Source organism: Anas acuta, chromosome 1 (assembly GCF_963932015.1).
Source record: "Anas acuta chromosome 1, bAnaAcu1.1, whole genome shotgun sequence".
NCBI classification, from domain to species: Eukaryota; Metazoa; Chordata; class Aves; order Anseriformes; family Anatidae; genus Anas; species Anas acuta.
This window is the reverse complement of record NC_088979.1, coordinates 106,625,852-106,642,924: the sequence shown is the minus strand read 5'-3', so window position 1 is coordinate 106,642,924 and position 17,073 is coordinate 106,625,852. Positions and strand designations below refer to the sequence as shown.

The 17,073-nt window shown below is 36.3% G+C and overlaps 1 long non-coding RNA gene across 1 annotated transcript in view; it reads left to right on the top strand.

Moving 5' to 3' along the window:
- The window catches only part of LOC137850217 (uncharacterized), a 49,054-nt gene extending 31,981 nt beyond the window's left edge, over positions 1-17,073 (top strand). The window contains exon 3 of the long non-coding RNA XR_011092373.1: positions 11,690-17,073. This is a non-coding gene — a long non-coding RNA (uncharacterized lncRNA). The remainder of the gene's footprint in view (positions 1-11,689) is intronic.

Sequence of the window (17,073 nt, the reverse complement as noted above, 5' to 3'; positions counted from 1 at the left end):
AACTTGAGCAGGACTGTTGATCTGCTTTGAGGATAGGAAGTCTGCATAGGGATCTGGATAGGCTATATTGATGCATCAAATCCAGTCATGACAGTCAGTGAGGTTAAGTGCCAGGTCCTGCCCTTGGTTCATAAAAATCTGATGCAGCTGTATAGGTTTCGGATAAAGTGGCTGGAAAGTTGCCCAGCAGAAAAGGACCTGGAGGTGCTGGTTGCAAGTTAGCAGAAAAAGGCCAAGAAGGCCAATGGCATCCTGGCCTGCCTAAGAAATGGTGTGGCCAGCAGGGTTATGGAAGTGGTTATGAGGCTGCAGGGTTGTGGAAGTGATTGTAGAGCTCAGCTCTAGTGAGGCTGCACTTCAAATATTGAGTTTAATTTTTGGCCCCTTGCTACAAGAAGGATATTAGAGTTGCTCAAGCAGAGCATATACAGAGAGGAGCAATGAAGTTGGTGAAGGGATTAAAAAGCAATAACTAAGAGAAATGACTGAGGGAACTGGGGATGATTAGTCTGGAGAAGAGGAGTCTGAGGGGAGACCTCATTGTTCTCTACAACTACCTGAAAAGAGGTTACAATGAGGAGGATGTCAGTGTCTTTTCTCATGTGACAAGTGATAGAACATGAAGAAATGGTCCTAGGTCATGCCATGGGTGGTTTAGATTGGACTTTAGGGAGAATTTCTTCACAAACAGGGTGGTCAAGCATTAGAACTGGCTGCCCAGGGAAGTTGTGGAGGTATTTAAGAGACATGTGGACATGGCACTAAGGGGCATGGTTTAGTGATGGAATTTGTTAGGCCACATTGATTGTTGGATTTGATGATCTTGAAGGTTGTTTACAATTTCTGTGTTTATATGATTCCATGATTTCAAAGGAATTGAATGACTAAGGGGTAAATATATGTGGACTTGATCAATCTCTTTTTGTACACCCTGAGGTCCCTTCTCCACAAAGCAGCTTGGACACATTTCTCCTGGTTTCTGTAAACTTTGGTTTAGTTCCTAAGGTCTGATCCTTAACTTGTAAGGTCTTTCCTCTGAAACTTTAACTCAAATTAAAGGTCTTCAAAGAAGACAATATAGGTGGAAAGGACCAAGGCAGCCTACTGGCTACTAGGACTGTGTGCTCTTGCTTTAGGACACCAAGTTATGTAGCAAGTTAGCAAAGGAAATTAAATAGAGACTATACCATAATGAGGATTTTAAGCTATACATCTTAAAATAAAACTTTTGCATGGGGCATAGAATTCATATGACAGGAACATCTAAAAATGAATGCAGAGCTGAGATTTTATTTTTATCGTTATGAAGGCCTAGAGAATAGATTTTTTGATTTCTTTCTCTCTTTTATGAGTTCAGGAAAACTCTCTACATATATAATGATGAACACTGTAGGGCATAACTGAACTATGCATAGACAGGTCACTATTTGTTCTTAACGTTTTGTAACTTCTCATAATACAGAAAATGGCAAGGTATTTAAAGAAACCTTCCTCTGCATCCTATAGAGTCTTCATATCACTTTTGGGTGATAACAGGGTCTTCCTTACTTGAAAACAGCTAAGCCACTTTTTTCATTTTATATCCTGAAGACTTTTAAAATGATAAACAGCTTATTTCCTCATTATTTATTTTCCTGACCCTTAAGATGATACAGTGAATGAATGAGTTACCTTTAGTTGCTTGACTTTAACTTCTAATATTTGAAAATGGTGACCATGCTAGGTACTTATCTTGTTCAGAAGCAATTTTTTAAGTACATCTGTATCTGTCATTGATCAAGCTGAGACAAGTTCTATGCTGCTTTTGTACAGTCAGTGACAAGTTTGTAACTTTTAAAGATTAATATTATTGGTGCTTGAATTCTGGCCTCTTCCACTCAAAAGTTATGATCTGCATGTATCTCCACTCAGTCTAAGCTGCTATGTTTCAGTGGACAAATCTGTGCTCCCAGATAGCTTCTTTTCATCCAGCTAGCCTCCTCCTTACACATCCTGCTCTGGAGATAAGCAAGAGAGGTGTGTTGACAGAGTCATTCTATTTTCTAGCAGAGGACAGAAACAGGCAAATTGGGAGCTTATAATTTTAGCAGTTCTTCCTCCTCAAGTATCTATATTTCTGCTTTTACTGCTCCCAAGTCCGTTCACACTGTCAGATATGTTCTTAATTCTCCAATAACTGAAGAATGAGAACATCTAGAGACACAAGGGCGTAACAGTAAGCCAAGAAAAAGAAAAATTGAGAAACTTGCTCAGCTTTTCAGAAAAGAGACTGTCTGGGCTCCAACTTATGTATATTTTCATTGAATATTACTAATTGATATTAAATCCCGATTAATTTATCTGATTTCCTGGATTATGGGATGTCATGAGTTTTCTGCAATCTGTGGTTCAGCAGATTGGCATATATCAGCCTGAAACCTCTATTCATATCAGTGATCATTCATGATTAATGTGCTTTATGAGGTTTTTGGCTAGGAAATATACCTTACCTGAGTATTGTCAAGACACGGGTTTCTTTGAGCGTACTGGCTCGGCACTTCCATCTTGGAGGAACTGCAGTCCAACTTTCTGAGAAGTAACTATGCTAATTATTTTATTATATTGGGTATATATCCAAACTAACATCAAGGATGAAGATCCAGAAAATCATTAGTTGTACAATCTGTTTTCTTGATATTATATCAACTTAAAATGATTTGAATGGCAAGACATGCCTCTCAGCTTTACTACTCCATACACCTAGTGTGATGTATTGATGCTGTGACTTAATGTGAATGCAAATGCTTATTCTTCCAAGCTTCCATTCTTTATTCTTGCATCCAAATATAGCTATGAATAGCCATACAAAGAGGAACCTGTCATTTACTCCAGCTCATAGGAAGCCAGTGGTTCAGTTTTGCTTTTCTGTTCCTCGTCTTCAACATACTTTCTCATACTGTGGGATACAGCTTAATTCGGTTAAAAAATAATAATAATCTGTATATGAAGAGATCTAAAACACAGGCAATAGAGCTGTGCAACAAAGTCCTAACTGTCCTACTGCCACTGGCATGATGTCTGCATGCTCTGTGTTTATTTTCTCTGTAACTATCTTGAATCAGAGAAAACCTTAGAAACTCTTACTTTTCTCTCATCCTCTCTGTTCTGAATCCTGTCAACGGAACTGGGGTGCCCAGTAGGTTCCAGTATCAGGGTATCAGATGCAACAACTACACTCACTGTCAGGGAAGAGAAAAGTTGTAGGTTCCAACTTTATACCTGCATAATTTTTTTCTCCAGTTGTTTTTAAACTGAAGTTTTCTTCGCTGTTGTTTTATTGGTTTTAGACAGATAGGACATGATTTAGCTTGTAAGGCACTGATAATTTCCTCTATTTCCTTTGCCCTGATATAAAAAGAACCCTCTATGCTTCATTCATATATATATATATATATATATATATATGGAATAAGTTGTTAGATATATCTCTTGTTTCTACGTGAAAGTAGTATCTCCCTTTAGGGGAGTTATCTTGTTAATATGCTCCATTTTAAGGTGTGCCAATTTGCTTGATAGAACTGCACATTTCTTTAAAAAAAAAAGGAAAGTCTCTCTTTCATCTGAAATGGCATTTAAAGACTTGCAGAAAGCTGAGTCTCTCTGTACTGCTGAGTAGCAGAGCTCCTTTGCAGTGTCTCATGCCACTGCCAGTTACAGGACAAAGCTGTATTATGTTATTTCTTGATCACTGGAAAATGCTAACTGTCTTTGCTACTCTGCAGATTTGTTTCATGTCTTTACACTGTCAGACTGCTGTACTCACTGCATGTTTGCTTACCTTCTCTGTTTACCTTCCTTCCTTGAAGAACCTGTAAATTTGATACACAAGTATGAAGGATACAGAGCTCAAATTCTTCTGGAGAGAAATCCTTTTGAATTATTTTAACTTTTTGTGGGTATGGGAGAAAAAGGAGGAAGCTACTAAAACAGTTCCTGCTGTCCACAGAAATGTTTACACAGATCCCTGTCAGTCTGTTTTCCAGGCCTGGAGGTTCAAAGGGAAAATTGAATCATCTGGAGGATCTCCAACAAGTTGGTCAGAATAAGGGAGGTCATCAATAGCTTAAATCTATGAAAATGCTTCTATAGGTTCTATAGGTTTTATATAGTATAGTTTCCATATAGTAGATTTTCTGTATAGTGCTGGAAGGCTAGTATCTGATCAGAGTAGACAAAGACCCTTTTTGAGGGTCTCCATGAAGGTGTAACAAAAATAGGTAGACTATTTCTTGATATTCTTCATTTACAGAAAGTGTATTTGGAGCTGAAACAGAAATATGAAAATTCTGTTTTAATTTGTTAATTTTCAGAGGTCTCCTGGGAGTGGTAGAGGAAATGATGTAAACTTAATGAAGAATGCAAAGGCTCACTGAAGAACAGTTTTTAATTTCCCGTGAACTGTGTAGCCTTTTTTAAGGATGACAGCTTCTTTCACCCAAGCCTGTCCCCTCTCAAACTTTGGTAAAATTTATTTAGAGTGTGTTTTTCCCACTGAAACATCATCCGTGAGAGTACAGATGTCACAGAAGGAGGACTTACTAATACAGGTTAACTTTGAACATTGAAGAATTATGCTCTGTGTTTGGGTAGGTGATCTTCGTCTATTGTTCTGTAAAGCTATTCTAATTGTGCAATACATGGACAGTAAACATGAGAAACTTAAGATCCTCTTTCCCCTCCACCACGGATATAGAACATTGAACCATTTTACTGAACATATAATGCTTTTTTTTTTTTCTAATAAACAGAAACAGAACTCTTGATTTTAATAGTGTTTGCATATGCAATGAGAGTCTCTACATAATAAAGCCAAAGCTTAGATCTCCATGGACTTGATATGCTTTAGTTAGTCATTCTCTGAATATCTTATCATGTTTCTGTATTGTAAACCCAAGGAGGGTAGAGTGTGAACAGAGGCACCAAACTTTACAACAATTATGGAGGGGAGTGTGTGGGATAAAAGTCAAATCAACTGAATGTTCTAAATAAACTTGAAAAAAATAGTTTAAATCCCTATTTTAAAAGGAAGGTTTTATTCTCCACACATAAATAATACCAGACTGAATGGGAATCAAAAATGCTATTTTTTTCAAAATTTTGACGAATTATTTTTTCATTAAAAATTTTCCCGTTCCTGTCAGCTGTGAGCACCTCTGTTGATGCAACACTGAACTGATGTAAAAAAGTAAAAAAAGAGTAAAAATCATCTGAGGATCTTCACCAATTTGGAAGATCAGTCCCTGTAGTACTAATTTATTAATATTTTCCTTCCTGATTGCATCTTGTATATTTTGAAATTGAAAAACATTTTCCCTTTGGCAATTTTCTTATTTCATGTCTTTAAATGTAAAAAATCTTGATATACATGTAGTAGCTAAAAGATTACTGCATCCTGTATATCACTTAAAATTAATTAGACATCAAGTCTCAATTAACTGTACTTAAGTTGTCCAATTCATTTTCTCTGGAAAGGAACCAAAATGTTTATGTAAGTTGCATGTAGGTCATTGTTTCTGCTTTGGTTGCAGACTCAGCTAATGCAAACTGTCTCTGATCTCAAACTTCATTCAGTCTTAGCATAATTTAGTAATTTGTTGTCTAACAGACTGTGCACTGTAACTAGAACTTTTATCTCCTTACAAATAATTTTAAAGTACTTTACTGACCATTTTATGCCCCTAATGCTAATCTCTGATTTCCACTGAGTTGCTCATGGTTGGAAATAAAAAAAAAAAAAAAAGAAAAGAACAAATATGTTCTCACTGCACTAGATAAAAAATGTAAATAGCTAAAGGAATCAACAGGTAGAAAGCTGATTGGTTTTCAAATATCTCTGTTAAGTACAAGGTGTAGAGAAAAACAAGAAGGGAAAAATAATGCATAATCTCTTTCTTTTAAAACTCCTTCCTTCCAATTATTTTCTTGTAACCACTTCCCTTTTTCTCTTAGTTACAGAAACACGGACTAATATAAAGACATATACTCTATTTTAGGGTTTTATAAAAAAAAAAAAAAAAAAAAGGCAGCTTAACTGCAAAATTGTATGATAGCAGTTAACTCTATAAATTAATATGTATCACATAATATGTCATTACTGTGTAACCCTGAAGCAGAGAATGTTTGCAGCAACCACCAGTAGTCATGGTTTGTAATTACTGTTTCGAGAAACAGATGAGCTTGTCTGTATTACAGGTCTGATGACTGATTAATGGGGATTTCTCACATACTGGGTAATCACCTGGCTACCAAGAAAGTGAAAAACATTACTCTGTCACCCTGTGTTTAAAAATAAGAATTTGGCCCAATTCCATTTAAAAGTATGTTTGTTCCAATATGAAATAAATGTAGATCCTAAAGCCTTGAAAGGTGGTTTGTCTTTTTGTCAACTCTATACAAATTATTCAAAATATTTAACAAGCATTTTCTTGGGCTCAAAGATGTCGGCCTCTCCCCTCACTTCTTTTACTCATGCTGTTCTCTGGAGATAATGTAGCAGCTTCTGGGGAAAATTGAGATTTACCCTGTTTTCCAATATATGTGTGGTGTTATAATGACTTTTTTTTTTCCTGATATCTCTTTCATGAAGAATTGTTTAGCAATTTCCTAGACTAAATGCTTTATGGTTAAACACATCCATTAAGGTATTTATATTTTGTCATTTCAGAGGAGGAACTTTTCTTCATCTTCTGTAGGAAGTCCAACTCAGTTTATTTTGCCTAAGAACTCTTTCCACTTCCAGTTCTAAAGTAACATAAATTGTACTTTAGTTTTCTTCAGTTTCTGCCCACAGGTTATATAGCTCTGTCTCCATGTATTTAATTTTAATAATACAAGAGCTCCTTAAAAACTACTGGGAAGGAAGGTTTCATTATTCTGGTGTCTTCAGTGTAAGGTAGATCCTTTTTATCTGATGAAGCAAAATAATTGTCCATCTGACTTAAAGAAAATTCCCTGCCAGTGAACAGGTCAGTGATTCTCATTCTACAGAAGTTAAGGTAGAACCTATTAATGAACGTACTATCTCACAATTGAGCTTACTTGATATGTTCTTCAGAAAGAGTCACCTCATGAAAAGAGAGATACTATTCTTAAAAGGATCTGGAAAGCTTGCTGTTTCATTATTAAAAATACTCTATTTTACGTGAGGGTCAAGTTGGAACAGATCCAGCAGTAAGTCTGTGGCAGTCATCTTACATTGTTCACAGTAGGACAGAAAATGTCTCTTTGACTTCAATCCCATTAGTCACTTTCCCCATGAGGAAGGTCTGCCAAGGGTCTCTGCAATAGTTTGCTTTTAGCATTGTTTTCTATTACACCTGTCATTAGCTTGTGACGCTTTTGATGACAAGGTTTTTTGACACATCTCAGACAGGTAAATGCCATGGGATCTTTTTTTCGTTTGGCTCTTGTTTGTTCTGATAATGGCTGGGTCTTTAAAAACAAAATTGTTTGTTCCTGCTCAAAATAAGTATTAGGCTACATAAAGCTCTTGGATCAACAGCTGTCATCTCTGATAGTTTTATGATTTTTTTTTTATTTTTTTTTCTGGCAGCAAATGCTAAGGCTTTAAAGATATGTTATTGCTGTTAAACGTTCATAATATTTACCTCAATGGTTCAGCAAAAGTGCAAATATGTAAGCCACATAAGTTATTAATAATGAATGGGTTTTAATACAAAAAAAAAAAAAAAAAAGTGTGAATTTATTAAAATCTGCCCTAACTTTTTAGCTCTTTGGCAATGATCTGATCCAATATGACCAAGAATACTAAAGGGCTTTAATAGACCAATTTTTGTGATAAAAATTTTCTGTTAATAACAGTGTTCATCCCTTTAATTACTAAATAAGAAATACTGTTAGGACATTAAAACTTTTAACATCTCCTGATGTCATATGCTTTTAGGACTTTGATTATTGCAGCTCATTCTTTTTTAACTTCTTCAATTAGATTCTGCTTTCTCAGGAGACTGTAAAAAGCTGGTATTAAGATATTATTCCATGGCTTATCTCTGTCCATCGCTCTTCCCTCGCATTATATTGCCTTCAGTTAAGCGTTGTGCCTGTTACAGAGTGTTGACTACCATTTGTATTTACCCTGTTATATCAACTTTACCTATGTCTTCTCTATTTCTGAAAAGATTTTGTGCATGTTTTTGTATTTCTCTAACCATCCCATTTTTTCTCTAAACACACCAGTCTGAAGTTCCTCAGCAAAAAGTGAATCTGATGCTCCAACTCTTCCAGCTTTAAATCATCCTTAGTACCAACTCCCAATACACAAGTTCTCCTGAATCTCCACTGCAGTCCATCCCCACCCACTATTAAGGGTGTCTCCTTCCACAGGATGACCACATTCTCATTCACTGGCTGTTTCCAGCCTTTTCACACCATTTGCTCTGCTCTCACCATCATCCCATCAACTCAAATATTTTTTTACTCTACAGTCCCCAGTTACTTTCAGACCCTGTTCATGCATGAGGCTAATTTCTATCTCTTTTACCTCTGCTCCACACAGATGCTACTGGTGCCATATCTAGTTCAGTTCTAGTAGCTTGTTTTCTTGACTGGTCAAATCTACTTCCATACCTACAAAGCTTTTGTTCAAAAAAAAAGGGTTAAAATATAAAGACTCAGTTCTTCTGCTCAAATCCTCCCACCCAAATAGGATTTATTTCCTAGGTTCATCCCATCCTTATTTTGTTTAGCCCTTTTGTAAATAAAGTGAAAGAATAGATCTTCCCTGCCATTATAACAGTTGATTAAATGACTTTATGTTAATACATGTATTGAGACACCTTAAAAAACAATACAGAGAGAAGAGGGGCAGGATGCAAAATACGTAAGAGTTCTGCTTTCTACACAATTTTTTATCTGTAGTGTTATGAGACTGATAAGTGTACCTAATGAACAGCCTGGAATTTCTTGTATAAATACCATTTAATAACATTAGAATAGTAAGTACTTGTGAAGGTTGTCCCACAGGGGAAACCTACTCCATGACAGCACTGTCTCACTGTCACATTTAACAGCACTGTCTCACTGTCCTGTCCCTGATCTCAACTTCAGTCTAGGAGTGCAAGTAGATATCTGTCTACTAGAGTTACTAACAAAGCTGATGGACAGAAAAAATTCTTCTAAACATATGATTGTGTTTGTAGATATTCTGCAATGGATTCTTGTTTGCAAATCATTCATCCTTACATTTATTATGCCAGGAGGCTGTATCTTTTTCATAGCCTTTCTCATTACATGTGGAAAAGAAACATCTTACCTGTATATTATCATCAATGGAAAATTGGTGAAGGAATATGTTTTTTCAAGTTGAACTTTTAAAAATATTTCTTTTTGACCGACATTCCTTTTTGTCTTCTGTAAAGCAATGACCAATTAACTCATTCATTTGCCAGATAAATCCTTGAATAATTTTGTGCATTTTTTTTCTTTATGAGAACCTAGGGCAAGGATGTCAAAATTTCTTTGCTTCTGGTTGTCATCTTTGATGTGGATACATTTTCATCACTGTACCCATCCTCCCATTCTCATCTCATCTGAAGTGTCAGTTTTTGTCACACCACCATCAGATTCACAACATCCTAAATTGACAAGTGTATTGAAATTGGTGATTGTCTCTAGCATGAAAAAGGGAGGAACGAATGTTATCTTTCTTATTTGGTTTGTGCGATGAATTTCCAACTTTGGAAAGACTGAAAGACCTTCCTGCATAGTCTTTTGTTACTTTTCTCTGGGAGGGCCTTTTGCAATGCATTAAAATATCTATATTCATCTGAATATTGCCAACCAAAGAGCACTTTCTCCTATTGGTTGCATACTACATTTCTGCTGGATTCAGTGTGGAAGCTTGTCTTTTCAACAGAAATATTTTTCACTGAATCTGTGAGTGATTTGATGTAGAGGAGCAGAGTTCTTTCTTCCTATTCTCTCTTTCCCTGATGATAACATTAGTTTTATCTACTTTCTATGCAGTACGTAGCTAGATAGACAGACAGCAAGCAAGCAAGAGGATTTTGTGGCCTTGAAATCTTCTACATCTATAGGAGTTTTAAAGTCAAGTATTTACATTTGGCAGTGTCACCAGCTAACATTTAATTTGTTGGATATTAACCAGAAATCTTCATACTAACTTATTTATTTCTTGCTGATATTAGTTATTCTGACAGGTACTTGTTAACACTCGTCTAATCTCAAAATGAAACTGTCTTCTGTTCAAAATAATGGCCCCATCTTTTTTTCTTTCCCAGTCTTCTTGCCATCCCACCATCTTTACAGGGGCTCATCAGTGGTTGGACTTAACCTCTTTATTCTGAATGACCAATGCAGATTATGTGGAGCAGGTTTCATGAGACTTAAAAAATAAAGACAAGAGCTTATGTTTGTAAAATAAAATGAAGGGAAACCAGTAGAGAGATGACAAAGACAAAGCAAAAGGCTAACAGAAATGATCTCTTCAGCAATGTTTTCTGGAGGAATATTGATTGTGTGAGATTGCATTTGTCAAGGCCAAAAGGAAAGGGTTGCAGTTGATATATGATGAGACTTTAGACAAGCACTTTATCTGTGAAGGCAAGATAGGAAAGCTGTGTCTTAGATACCTTGTAAAGAAATGTCTGCAAGTTTGCAGCAGAACATGAGCATCTAGAGAGTCAAAAATATCACTCACAGCTGCATGACGGAGTGCTGTCCAAAGAGATAAGACAATGAAAGGGCTTTTAGGAAGATGATTATTAGTGGAAGATTTTCAAGTTACTAAGGTGTGGTGGTCTGAAACTTGAAAAGAAGATCTGAAATGTAATGCAGAGTTACAATATGCAGCACCAAATGTTAGCAACTCTGGGTTCTAATTGTTCTGTTTCCAGCTCCGCTAAATGCCTCCTCTGGGCTCCTCTGTAAGTCATTCAACCTTTCTGTGTCTTTGTTTCCCCATCTGCCAATGAATGATAAAAACCTCGTTCACAGGTGCATTGTGTGTCTCAGTTAATTAATATTTTGAGGGCTTTTTGCAGTCATCAGATGGCACAGCTATAGGAATGCTAAAGCTATTAGTTAGTAATCACTACTAAAAACAAGAAACACAGAAATAGCCCTACTGGCTCTATATACTTAATGTAAATTAATTTGTGATATATATCAAAGTACTGTTTCATTAAGTAATAACCTGGGACCAGAATAACAAAGTATTTGAACTGTTCCAAAAGGCAGAAAAACACATAGCAGGCTTAAGGGAAGCACATGGGCAGGCAAGACTTTTTTCTTTTTTTTTTTTTTTTTTTTTCTGTTTTCAACTATTTTTTGAAGACTGGCATATGTGAAGACTGGCAGTTAGCCAATGTCTGGTTAAGCATTTGTGTAAATCCCATGGCAAGCCCAGCTTCATCTTCTGATGTCTCAGCACATTTGTGAATTTGGCCCACCTGTCCCAAGCTATTGACTTTGGAGCCATTATGTCTGGAAGCTCATCCAGGTCTGTCCCAGGCCCGAAAGAGTTCATCGTCATGAGGCCCCTGCGCAGATGAAGGTGGGGGGAAGGGGGAGGATATCTTTGAACTGGACTTCGGACTTGCATCTCTGAGTCAGCGTTGTGCATGAAATTTAACATCTGATCCCATGTTTTGCTCTTCTCATGTCATTCCAGCTTGCTCAGGGGCAGATGCTGGATCTCAGGGCCACCAGCGTGACATAAAGGTGACTGGGCAGATGTGCCTGGCATGCCGAGCCACAGAACTGGCAGAAGATGCAGCAGCTGGGGGCTTGTTTCTTCTTCTGGACCTGGAACTCCATGGAGTCAGGAGAAAAGTTGTGCTTTTGTCAAATACATTTAAGGTCAATGACTTAGCCAATGCAGGATGGATGGAAAAATAAGAGGTGAAGGCATACTCTTTTTGTTTGAATTACTGTTGTCTTCAACTCTGGGTATAAAAAAATGATAAAGTGCATCAGATGTTCAGTTCAGTCTAAGCATGATGATGACAGCAAGCCCAAGAGTAAAGAGAATGCTTCAAAAAGTAATTTTGAAAAATTAGGACATACAGAAGTTTTTGTCATCCATTAACAGTAAAAGTTCCTGACAAAAAGTGCTCTGAAATGGTAATCCACCTAGTCAAAACCTGATGCCACATTTCAGCTGAGGAAGACTGCTGGCTGCAGCAGCAATTAGGCACAACTAACAATATGGAATGTAAAATGAACATTCATAGTATGCAAAAATGCGTAATTAGGACTTAAGGTAGATAAATTTCTAGAGAACAGGGAAAAAACAGTTATGATGATACCCCATGAGTCCTGTTCAAATTCTGGATTGATTAATTTATTACAAATTTTCAGTATTTTAGATGTCAATATAATGTCCATACCCATCAATCATCTTAAAGGATTTACTAGGAAAGGCACAGATGTATAAAAATACTTTAAACCCTCACTTGCTATGACTTTTTGCATGCTTTTCCTTCTTGCCAATTTTGATCTGATTTATTTCCTCTAGCAATTTTTCTCCCTATTCTAAATCTTTATTTCCCATATTTATAGTGTAATATAATTATGAAAAGAATTTTCACATATGAGTAAGTTTTGTTTTCTAATGAGTACGTTTTGGTTTCTTTTTAGCTGCTGGTAACCTGTATTTCATGCCACCATGTGACTTAGTCTAGTATCAGACATTAAAAGCACAAAATAGTAGAAAGATTTTCTTTGTTCACTCAGTATCAAGGTAATAGATATTCTACTCCTTTGACTGCAAAATATTTAGAGAAGGCAGGACTGGAGCAGGGCAAAACTTGTAGTTTGGGGAAAAGAATCAGAGTAGAAGAAGGCAGAACAAGGTCAAGCATGAGGAACCCAGGGCTGGGGGAGACGGTGGCTGTGGGCTGGTCTCAAGCTCCCAGTTGAGGCCTTGCAGTGAGACTTACTTCATATCTGCCAGCTTCTTTTTGAAGCTGTGTGAGCAGGCAGTTTCAGCACCCAGGCAGGTGGCTGTGAGGACAAACCTGCTAGCAGCTGCCCCAGCAGTGTCTCACACCTGTGTAACTGTCTGCCTGCAACCTGAAAGATTAACCTGGAACCCATTAATTAAGCACTTTCTTTAGCTGGAAAGCAGACACTGTTCTTTCTTCTGTAGTCCCTACAATCTAATCCTTCCCTGAATTCAAGTACAGGTGATGTGAGTTGTTTCTGTATGTTTGTTTGCTTGCTTGCTTGTTTGTTTATTTTCTTTGACATTTAATGTTTTCTCTAACTTTTCTTTGTAGGCCCTGTCAGTGTCCACAAGATTGGAAGTATTGTTCCTGTAAATTAATGTAGAATTAAAAAAAAAAGAGAAACCTTCTCTGCTTTCCCCTAGTTGCAAGCCAATTGAACATGTCTTTGTGGTGGGGGTGGCACGCTGGACTCTATGGAATCAGCTTCTAGTATTCAAAGGAGCCACTGGAAATGAAAACATGACTATACATCAGCATGCTGGCACCTTGTTTTAGCTGATGAAACAACAGTAAACCTCACAGCTTCAAGGTAAACTATGTCTGCCAAAACTATCTGAAGTTCATAAGAGTAATTAAGATCTACACCCAGAAGAATAATTAAAATATTCAAAACATCTATTGATCTTGAACATCTGGTGACTTGTCAGTAACCACAGATACACAAAACCAGCCTGTTTTAACATACTGTTAATTTGCAGTCTTTGATTAAATAGATTTTTTTTGGTATGTGTCCGTAATAACTAAAAGGATCAGCCCTGCCATTCATTACATTCTTTTTAATAAATGACCTCTGTTTTGTATCCCAGCAGGGAAGTTTGTAACAGTGAATGTTCCTGTCGATTGAAAATTGATCTTTTCCAAGGGATGTTCTAAAAGATTAAGCAGGTATCTTTAGGCATGAGACTCAGGTCACCTCCATCCTGTAAGTAGCATTCTTGATTTTATTTCTGTTTTTGTTTTTGGATCTGTGGCTTCAGCCAAGACCTGTGTCTTTCAGACCACTGAATTTTTTTCTCTTCTACTAACTTTGAAAATATGTAAGTCACAAGCTGCATTGATACATGAAAAAATAAATAGTGGGATATAGACGATAATGACTATACTCGTGTCATATTGAAGAGAAAAATACCTGTCTCTATAGACATTTCATAGCTTATTGATCTTTGCAAGAATATTTTTTTCTTCTCAGCCTCAAAATCTGCTGCAAAACAACTGACCTTTTCTTTTTAAATAATGTAAATAATTTCTTTTTTGATGGACTAGAACCATAGGGCCTGGTCATGCCCTATTAAATACTATTGATGGAAGCAGAGTACAACTTGGAGTAATGTCAGCCAAAGTATCTTTCTATCAAATTACCATTTTCAAGTCTGAATAAACTATACAATAAAGAAAAAAGAAAACCAAACCCTACAGGGCAATCCAGAAGGAAAAAAAAAAAAAAAAAAAAAAAGACAAAACCAATAAACCAAATAAACCAAGCTAACAAACAAAACCTGTGTGGCTATCTGAAAATTGACTACGTTGCAGATTGTATTACAAGTTGAACATGGATTAAATTTGTTGAAAGATAGCTCAAGTTCACAAGATCTCAGAGCAATTTTAAATCTATTTAAAATGGCTTACTCACTGCATTATTTGATAATGTCTGACCTTAGTGAAACATCCAAAGGAGATCTCTCTTCTTAGAGTTGTATTTTCAGTGGAGCACATTCACGGTGCATTGAAATTCTGGGTCTTGAGAATGGTTGCACTAAGCCCTTCAGAATTAAACCACTGAGCATCATAAACTCAAAAGTCCATGTATCAAGCTCATGACAGAAGGGTCTTGAATCCACCTCCTGCCCAAAGGCATGCAGGAGGCCCTTATAGTCACTGTGTTCTTGCTTCTTTTTGCTACTATCTATGAAAACTTGACTACCGCACCCCGCTCTGTCTGTGTAATGTATGTATAATTTTTTATTTATCACTTTAAACTCTGGCAATGATCATGTTATAGTGCTGGTTTTGCCTAAGAAACATGTAGTTTGAAAAGTATGATATAGTCCCAAAACTGCTACAAGGCAAATGTTGAAGCAGTGATGGAGCCACTGTTTCAATCTTCCTGGGACTTGCTTTTAATTTTATTAGTTTAATATGAATATATGTTAGATGAGTTGCTTATTAGATCAGTTGAAATGCTAAAGCCTGTTACCTCTGTGGAAGAACTGATTATCTTAAACCCTTTCATTTCCAAATGGTATACTCCTTGTCCATTTTTAATTCAAAGCAGCTTTATTAATTCTTTCTATGGTACTCCTCTGTGCTGCAATTACAGCATTAGTCTGAGCTTTTCAGACTTGATAACAGATTCTAATTTTATCCCATCTGTTTCATTGTAAGGATTTTTTTCATGCCTGGAGGTGGCTTTTCCTTAATCATTTCTTCTGTACAAGATTGCTAGTAGAAGCTTAAAAGGCTTTTCTTCCTGCAAAGATCAACTGCTGGTTTCTTCTCCATCAGGACAATGTATCAGCAGTTCTCTGGATAAATTGTCTAGAAGGCAGTCATTTGGAAGCTCTTACCAAGCTAGGAAGGTTGTTAGCTTTTGATCTCTTTTCTTAAATAATATCACTGCAAAGTTACCCTAGCATACTGACATTAGATCTCTGCTGGGTTATCTTCTTGAGAGTAAAGATTACAGAAAGATTCTTTGTTAATTTCCAAATTGAAATAAACAAAATTTGTTCTCAGGCCTCAGATATTCATGTGAACATACCACTGCAGGTTCTGACATGCATGTACATGTGAAGCAACAAGCAAATCCAGGTGACAAGTGGAAATGAATGGATAGTTAAAAAAATAATAATCACAATTTCATTTTGTTAGTAATTTTTAAATCCCTTTGAGATTTGCATTTTGCCTTTGCATTTGTGTTGACAATGGTATGGCTGACAGTACACCTAATTTTGACTAAGATGTTCAAAGATGAAGTGGTTTAGCTCAGGTTTTGGCTCTTCATGCCCATAGACAGTCACCTAAATGATAATAAAAGATGAAAAATTCATGGAATTTAATACTTCTGTGAAAGATAATTCCTGAAAGCTTTCATTTATCACTCATGACCTTTCTGAATGTATAGTTTCTGGAGACAATCACAGAGTCTTCAACTATCCTTGTGAACTTGACAGGTCTGTGATCTTCATTGGAAGTTAACTGTTCATCAGAATATACATTGGAAGGCTAGGGAATAAGGGCTGGTCTGCAGCTGCATGTATATCCCTTATCTGCAGATAGATGTCCTTAAAAATCCTTTTGGGAAGGTGAGTCGTGATAAGCTTGGAATTAAACAAGTTCATTCTTCCTGGCTGAATGTAAAAATCAGAAAGTAGGAATGATTTCCAGCCATGTTGTCAATATTAACAAACAGGCAAATAGCTTTATATCTGGACGTTCGAATGATACAGTCTTGATTTTGCCTCATTTTGATGTTACATTTGATATGGAAATATTCCTCAGTTGTGTGAACATTTAGGCAATGATTACAACCTAAAGCATATACATACTGGCTGTAAAAAGCCCTGTGTACTTGAATTTTTTAAACACAGGTTTGGATTTCTGTTGTGCCCTTGCCACAGGATTTTTTGTAGTAAATATATTTTATATATATACACTTCCATTTGACCAGTTTTAGCATTGGTTAAGCTGGGCCACTCTGCCAGTTAAATTGATCACAATAGTTTTAACTATAAATAATTTTTATAAATAACTTTAAATACTTTTAATAGTTAAGATTGATTGCATTTTAATATATGTATTCATATTTCAGATGATGCTTGTTTCACAGAAAGACAGGCAGTAAAATTAAGAACATATCCACAACCCATCTTCAAAATGCGGGGTGTCAGTCACTGCTTGAGCCAGGCTTTACAGCTCATTCATATCAAATTTCTGTACATCTAAATAGTCTGATATTTTTGAAGATCCTTCTCCATTTCAGATAGCTGGTATCATAAAAGTATTTTAGACTGTTATTCAACAGTTATATGATCTTCGTGAGTTTCAA